The sequence below is a fragment of the Lissotriton vulgaris genome, chromosome 5, assembly GCF_964263255.1.
Source record: "Lissotriton vulgaris chromosome 5, aLisVul1.2, whole genome shotgun sequence".
NCBI classification, from domain to species: Eukaryota; Metazoa; Chordata; class Amphibia; order Caudata; family Salamandridae; genus Lissotriton; species Lissotriton vulgaris.
In genome coordinates, this window is record NC_141693.1 from 1,302,214,516 (window position 1) to 1,302,223,412 (window position 8,897).

The following is an 8,897-nucleotide window of genomic DNA, read 5'->3' on the forward strand; positions in this document are numbered from 1 at the left end:
GGGCTGTGCACTATTGGCAGTTCCGATTTCTGCCTGCCCCTTTCTTTTAATTCCGGTGGCTGCGGCTGTGTTCCGCCTTCATTGTCTTGCTCCTCGCTGGCAGTGCGGGGACACTAGTTGCTATCGGCAGTCTGTTTGCTTTGCTGGGGGCTAGCTTCAGTGTATGCTGGTCGTGGTCTCTTTTCTAGCTAAAGGCGGGTAGGGAGTCACACACAGGCCGTAGGTCCTGCTCTGTGTTCAGGCCGTCTTTCTCGCCTACTTCCCGTCTTGCCTCTCTGTGCTTTATCGCCCACCGGAATTCCGCCTTCTCAGTTCTGTGAGGGCTGCTGGGGCTGGCAGTGGCACAGCGTATTCTGTCTGCACTTCTCTTTGCTCTCCCCGGTCAGGCGGGAGGGCAGCCGGCGATTCACTTTGCAGGCTTCCTACCTTTCGCCGCAGGCCTTTACTCCTCCAGGCTGCTGGGGGGTCTGCCGCAAACGGCACACAGCACAGTCTTCTCTCTGTCCCCCTCTCAACCCCGGCAGCTTCACTCGGTCGCATGCTGCGTGGAGTTGGGGTCAGAGCTGCAGCCTGGGCATCCGGCAGCCTTATCATTGCTGCCAGTGCAGGGTGACTTCCCGCTGGCGTTGCAGCGCTCCCATTTTCGCCGCCGGGCTCCGCTGAAACCTCAGTTGATTGCGGGTGGGCTCCGCTTCAATTGTTCGGCGCCTGGCAGCTCCCCTCACGCTGCGGGCGCTTTAAGTTAAAGTTTTTTAACCCCGCCGCCGCACTTCACACACGCGGCGGGGGACGCTGCAGGCAGGCCGCTGGTGGGCTCCGCGAGCCTCGCTTAATTACGGGGGCAGTTGCGGCCGACGCCGCGTCACTGTAAGCAGGCCGCGGGTGGGCTCCGCGAGCCTTGCTTAATTAATAGGACTTAGCTGGCGAGTCAGCGCTCATAGTCTATGGCGGGTGGGCTCCGCTTTTGGGTGCTTTACAGTCCGGGGCTCACCTTCGGCCGACGGGCCTGTTCTTCTGCGGGTGGGCACTGCGATGGCTTCTTTGTCCTCTTAGGGCAACGCCACGGCAGGGCGGGCTACGGCAGGCTGGAGAGGTGCGGAGTGGGCTCCCGGTCACCTTCTCCTTTTCCACCAGGCCCGGGGCTCTTCACACGATTCGTGGGCCTCGCGGCGGCCGGTTTCCTTCTCAGGGGGTGTGCCTTTGCAGCAGGCATCTCTCTCTTCCCCTTTTCCTCGACGTTTTCTTGTTTAGCTGTGGCACGCTGGGCACAGCTCAGCTCTCGTCGCCATTGTAAAGGTCGTGGTGGGCCCTAGGCCCTCATGCTGGCAAGCACTCATGCACTGACGCAGGACACACTGGAGGTATGGTTGGTGCAACTGGCCCAGAGCATGTGGGCTCGGCCTCTTTTATTAGTACTGTGTCACATGACCAGTGACATCAGTGGTGGGTGGGTGTTCAGTGTAGTTACAGGCTCAGCACTAGAATGCTGACTTATGCTGGGCATTACACCAGACACGTGAGTTAATTTCATATCCCTGTGCAGATCGGAATTAGGAGTTGTATGATAATCATCACCAGGCCCCGACTGGCCGTTGCGAGCACTGGGCAATCCCCCGGTGCGCAGCAAGGGTGGGGGGCGGTTTTGGGCCCAGGGGGCCGTTTTTGATACAGGGCCGAGCACTTTGCCAGGGCCGGTTTTGGTTCTCAGTCCGGCCCTGATCATCACACCCTTGCAGTTTTTCTGTAATAAATTTCAGCAGGCCGAACCTGCCAATATGTTTCAGGGGGAATAGAGCAGAAAAAGGGAAAATATGCAGAATTTGGTGTGTTAAAAACCATTCAACAAGGTATGCCTTATTTTCTTTTAAAAAATATCGCAGTGCTAGGTTTTTTACCATGCATAGTAAATACCTCACCCGAGGATAGTGCTTTGTACAACTCAAGCAGTTGTAAATACCCAACCAGTTGTAAATACCCAACCCTAATCCGAAATCTACCGAGCAATAATTGTAGGACGCACTGTGATATGCTGAGTAGTGTGCTATGGTACCCTTTTATGGGATTGCATTGACGAAGAAGGGTGGACCAAAGGCCGAGGCTGTGTTATTCGGAATAACACAGCCAATGGAATAACTGATTCCATTGGATATCACCAGCGCTTGACGCTGTCTGCCGCTTGCTACGGCACCAGCTGTAATTGGATTGCAGTGGCTGGTGTCGGCGTGTTGTATGCTGCTTGTTATTTGTTTCAGGATCCCGAAGCCTCACAACAAATGACTGATGGCAGACGAGAAGCGAGAGGATGTAACGAAGCGGGAAATTTATGTATTGTTCCAGTCCATTGTTCCTGCTGCTAGTGTGATATGTGTTGAAGTGGCGGGATTAACATGACTAACACTATATGCACATTGCCGCCATCCCTCCCTCGATTACATAACGGCTGAGATGGATGGCTTTGTGTGGGTTTTATGACATGTTTCTCCAATATCACGGGAATGAAGCCCTTATTCTTTTTTCCATCTGTTTTTCCTTTTCCTACTCAACTTTGTCCTTTTAAATGTGGGCTGGGCCTGGAACAGGATTTGGGCTTTGGATTTTCACTCCTCTGTGACCATCATATTGCATGAGCTAGCCATGATTTGGAAAGGAGGTCAGGGCCAAAGGTCGAAGATGACAGAACTAGGAGTACTTCACTCCAGAGTGCGAGCAAAGAGTGTGCCTGATGGGGTGTTTAGACAAAATATCTGAGGAAATATTATCATGTGGACAAAATATCTTGTCAAGAATATAGAAGACAAAAATATTGTGAACGTAGGTTTCTATAGGTAAGCAAAGTTTTACTATATACAAATCCACATATATGTACCTTGATATATATATTTTTTCAAAGTAGGTAGATGTGGTGTTAAGAATAGTAAATCTATACTCACCTATTGGCATTTACAGTCTCAATATTTTGTACATGCAATATTTTCGTTTCCAATATTCTGTCAATGATCCGTCTGATGGACGTCCAAGGGATGCCGTAGAGTCATTCATTTTTATAAATAATATGAAAACAGGGAAACTACTGATACCTACAAAACACCCTATGCTATTTGCTAACATTTTGAAACAAAAACAATTTCAAGGGGGCCTAATTTTTCCCACCGACGTACATTGAAGCAAATGCAATTACATGACACCAGCAAGGCCCCACATACCTTCAAATCATGTGCACTAAATATGCAAGTGTATGCAGGGAGCTATGAATGCTTCTGAGTGCTATCAGAGCCATCAAGTGTGAAGCTTGAGATGTTTGTGCTTCCAACGAAAAATGCCATGTTTGTTTGCAGCTACCCTTTCTGAATTGCTTGCTTTGATTTTCCGATCCACAAGCCCCTCCTCACACTGGCCATGCAGAGCATCAGTGGAGAAGGATAACAGTAACGGGAGACCCATACACAACATTCTCTCCTGCCCCACCAAACGCCTTGCCAACAGCATCTCAATGTATAAAACACCCTCCTCAGCATCCAGCCACAGCCCCTGCCTCGCCCCTTCAGATACATAAAATATAACTCATTGCAGCCCTACCCGCTTCCCTCAGTGAATCATCTCCACCCCCCCCTTCCTGAAAGTGCTCTTATGCTCTCTTAAAGAGAGCAGGGAGAGGGGCCGAGTCATGCTTGGCAACGGGTCTCTATGGGCACGAGCGTGGTGGCTATTCACAATATCATTTAGTTTGAAACAAATAGTAATAGACTAATAGTAAAAGTTCCTTAACAAATAAAGACAAACACTTGAAAATGTCATACATTTAGACCTAAATATATACATTAGTACAATAATAATTAGCAAAGCAAATAGGCCTAGCTTTAAAGTGCCAAATGTATATTCAAAAATGCTGTTTCTGTGTGTGGCGGTTTAGCAACTAGCCAGACCTATTGGTTTTCAAAATACTGAGGAAATAGTAGTAACAAAGATTGCGTCCTGAATCAAATGCACCTAGAAGATAAAAAATTGAATGCAACAAAAACTGGATGATTGAGTGTGCTTTCAAGATTTAAAATAGTTCTTCATACATCCCAATGGAAGCACTTTGCAGAAGGTGGAATTGTACCCCAAATAGCCAACAGCGTGAGGTGAAAGAGTGATATTCCTCTGGACAGAGCAAAAGCCAATTCTAAATTAGTTGTTAAAAGATCAGATTGCTCGCTTTTTTATTAATCATCTTTATGGTTTAAAACAATTTGATTACAAGTTTGGAAAATAAAACTTCTGAGTTTTTATTTTTTTACCCTGTAGTACTACTAGCCATGACATTAAATAACGTCACCATTTTGTATTGCCATTTTTTAACCTGGTGTATTTTCTATTCTAACCACAGTTAGTGTCAATTTAGGCATTAGCTCCAAGTGGTACCAACCAGTAATTCCATTATAGGACACTTTCTCATTACATCCATGACAAATGAGGGGAGTCAACCTCTCCAGACCGGCCCGCCATTCTAGAGAATAGATTTTTAGCCTTTCCTAAGCCGTCGGCTCAGCGTGCATTAGGACCTAATGAGAAGAACCCATTTCCAAGCTCCTGAGTTAGCCCGTCTCATTGACCAGTGAAGAAAGGGTGGTATGCAATGAGTGAAACAAGGAAGAATGGTCTAAAAGTAAAGGGATTTGTTATAAGCAATTGAGACATTATCTCCCTGTTCGCTCCCTCCTTCAATCACAACAGATAAAGAATACCAAATCCAAGCTGAGGCGGACTGGCCCTATCCTTATTCACAAAAATCTACATGGACACTAAATCATACAACATCCATGCAGATATTTATTTCAGAACCAATTTATATTATGGACAACTCAGAACATTTGTTACATAGCGACAGAGAGAACCCTGGAACCAAAACTAGCTGGTCCTGATCCATAAAATATTGGTAATGTTGTACGAAAGAAGATAGAACAGCCCAAGTAGTACCTCTGCAAGTTTAAATCAGAGAAGAATGCTGAACCTCTCCCTAGGAAGCAACCTCGCCTCTCATAGCACTCCCCAGCACTCCCAGAGGGCAGGGAATCTCTTGAATACCATAGAAATGAGCCAGCAAATCCAATGTTGGAGTGGAAAGCTGCAACCGTAGAGAAATGGGTCCAAAGTATGCAAACAAGGAGTCTGACCTACAGAAGTATGCTGCTCTTGAGGGAAAAATCAAAACATCCAGATTGTGGAGAAGAAGTTCCTTAGAAGAAGCGAGCCCTCAAACAAATTTACTCAGAACAACTTTTTGCTCAGAGTGAAAAGATGATGCCTCTTTAGGAAAGAAAGCAGTACCTAATGTCAACATCAATCTATTTAAGAAAACTTCAAAAAGGGCGGTGTGCAAGACAAAGCTCCCAGCTTCCCATATCTTCAGCCAGAAGTAAAAGCTACTAAGAAAAATACCTTCAGTGTTACAGTTTCAGATCGATTAAATCCAAAGGTTCAACAGGAGGGACGGTGTAATGTTTCCATAAGATGGACACTGACCCATCGAGAGACCACAATCCTCCAAGGAGGATAGAAAACCTCTTAAGCAGACAAAGAGCAAAAACTAAGGATGAATAAAAATACGAGGGATGTTTAAAAATACGTCTGTTCAGCGTTTATCATGCCAAGGATTACTAGGATTTTGTCACTCCACGGCTGCTGGTGACATTTTTCAAACAAATAGGCACATGTTTTACCTGCAGGGCTAAATATTCAGCATTCTGGTTTGCGCTGGAAGTCATCATGAAGACTCATTTGAAATTATCTTTTAGGTTGAAAGGCTTTCCTTAGAAATGCTCATTTTCCTTTCCACTGTTTTTATGCTCCAAGGGAACTGCAAGCTCATCCACTAACCAGAGGCATCCTTCCATACCCCAGACAGGGACCCACAAACATGGGGGGGTCTCCTGCAGGGTTGAACGCTCTGACATGTCCCAGTCAGATCTGTGGCAGGCCCAAGGCACTGACCATTGTTGCTCCATCATCATGCATCCACCACTAATTTGTATATTGTCTGAGGAGCTATGGGGTAACCCTCATGAGGATTATAATTTCCCTTTCACTTTCCCAACAAATAATATTTAGTGTTTTAGAGGTTGAGCTCACCCTGGAAGAACATCAGTATAATTTAATGAAGACCTGATGATGAAGCATGCCACAAACTGTGGGCAAGAGTGTTTTTTTTAAAAGAAAGGAATTCTCCTTTCCTCCGCCACGCTTCTTTCAGTAAAACCCTTGAATGTAAGGTTCAACACATTCTGTCATATTAATTGTGTTATTTTTCCTCCAATGCAAATAGCAGCTTGTCTTGGAAGGCACAGTAAGACCAGATGGCCATTGTCTTAATTTTAGGCATCTGATCGCACATGCCCCAAGAATCCATGGAGTGCCCAAGCGGCGGAGCTTCCCTGGGAGTCTAATGTGGACTCAATTGAAGCTTCTAGCCCCGCCCAGGCTCCAGGAGGCCAGATACATTTGCACATGTACCTCCCTTTGTCACCCAGGGTGCACAAACTACAAGAAATGCTAGAGACCTTGCTCTAGATTAATAGGAACCGAGTGCTCAGGACCATTTTGTTATCCGGCTGTTATCACCTGGTTGTGCCAGGGTCCCTGCTGGCCTGAACCAGCCCCCAGGGACCCAGGTCCTCCTCCAGCTTTCATCCCTGCCTCATAGACCCTTCTACAAGCATGTATTTAGCAGAAAGCAGATAGTGACACAAAACAAACATCCTGGACAGGGCAGGCTGCTCACTCAGGAATGGTCTACGCAACACTGTACAATGATCAATGGGGTATATTTAAGAATTAACTGTTTGTGCAAACTTGGCTGTTGTTTTCAAACAAAGCAAGGGTGTAACTTTTGGGGAGGCTCACCTTCCAGAGGGTCTCCCCATCCAAGAGAGTTAAGGCTCTTCCACCTGGTAGCTCACTCCCCTCTAGTCTGACCAGAGTAGATGGGTCTTGGTGATACTAGTCCTGGATGCTACCTATTGTTACAGACTTTATGCCATGATGTTGCTCTTTCCCCACCCAGCACATTTTCAATGTGATTCAGAAGGACTTTTCTGCATGGTGTCCACATCACACATGCTGCCCCTTAGCCCACTGCTACCTTCAATTTTTGTGAAGCAGACTGGGCCACAAATGCTCATGCGATCACCCTATTCCCATAGCCCTTGCAGGCACGACTGCATCACAAGCTCTCTAGAGTATAAAGTTCTGTCCTGAATGGGCATATGGCTTCCCCCTTCCCCCAGCGGGTGCCAGTAGAACATGCTTGTCTCAAAAAGTGCTTAATGAGTAAGTACACACAGCGGTACAGTAAAACTGTTGGTTGCTACTAACTAGTAGTTGGTTTAGTGAGGTCCTTGGATCAGCTCCTCTGGAGTTGACAACAGCCTTTGTATATTATGGAGAAGTCAGTAAAACCTTACTATCTAAAGGAAGTAAAGGATTGCAGGTCAGTAGCAGATTGATCCATGGCTGTGAGGCACTGGACAAGGAATGGACAGCCCCTCCCCAGACAACTTGATTGACACAAGAGGCCCATGATATGAGTGATCCAGGATTCTCTTCTGGGTGCTGCAGGGATGAGCTTGTTAAAGAGGCCTGCTGGCTGAGTCCTGTTTTTGGGACTCTGGTACCATTCCTGGGGAGGGGCTTCATGTGACATTAAGTCATCCTGAGTTGAAACCCAAGCTCACCAAGCACAATTCTTGGGGATTGAATCACAGTGCCCTCTATGGCTGTGCCCCAGGAGGCCCTGCTTCTTATCCCTTCCAGTCCTTATCTCAGAATGTCAGAGTTTTTAGTGACCAAGGAGCAGCCCAACTTACTAATGAGGGCAGTCTGCAAGGAAAGGAGCTGGGACATGAGGGAACCAGGATTCTGGCAACAGAAATGCTTCTTGAAGGCCCTGTGTGGGAATTCAAGCAGTTGCGCACAATTGTCATTCTGAAAGGGGAGAGGGGAGCTGCCTAGCTGCTTGGGCTTACACACACTTCCAAATGGAGTTGTTTTGACGGTGAAGGCAGATCTGGCTTTTCTACTATGGTATCTCTTTGAGGAAGGGGGAAAAAGCTCATTGGCATGACTCAAGACTGCCACTAGACATGTGACACTTCACACACAGGGATTGAGCTAAGGCGACAAGCAAATAGGGCAACTCCCTCATTCCCAGGTATCTGGTTCCTCAGCCCTGTAATGATCAGAGGGGAAGTGAAGACTCGTAGAGTCCCGCCATGAGTCCGAGAGTACCTGAACTGGCTGGCAGTAGAAACACCTGCATCCACTGCCATAGGACCCACTCACCTGGCTATTGCTGCAAAGTGTGGATCCTTGGACGAGCAACTGGAAACTCATTTTTTATTTGATGAGGCCTACTGCCAGGTGGATAACTCTGACTAAGCACTGGGAAAATTCGGTGAACAGGTTAAGGACAGGCAGCACTGCCTTCCTACACCACTCCTAAGGGTGGACAAACATTCCAAAATCAGCTTGTGACTCCTGGCTGTGGATCACTCAGCTGGTGCGTTGATAAAGAACATAGCTAGCTGCGGGAATTAATGTGAATTACAGTACCCATTGATCACTAACACTTCCAACACACCTTGTGATCCCTCCCACCTCTTCCTATAGCTAAAACTATCAGAGGGTTGCTTAAATATCAGTAGCTTTGGGTCCCTTCAAGGGCACGGCTGGAATACTTGCATGATTGCTTTTATATCTTCTTTACCTTCAGGTCAGACCCTGACTGTCTGTATAAGGACCCCTGGTTCTGGTGCTGAGGTACATCACCTGCGCGTGTGTCTTGCCCTCTGTTGGAGTGGGCGAGGGCCCAAACCTCTGTGGGCATAAAACCCTGGGCTTCATGGCTGTTTTATGGGCAT

General features: G+C 47.0%; 1 pseudogene; it reads left to right on the top strand.

The window, feature by feature from the left end:
- Positions 1-8,509: 8,509 nt before the first annotated feature.
- LOC147712505 (5.8S ribosomal RNA) lies at positions 8,510-8,666 on the top strand (annotated as a pseudogene).
- Positions 8,667-8,897: the final 231 nt, after the last annotated feature.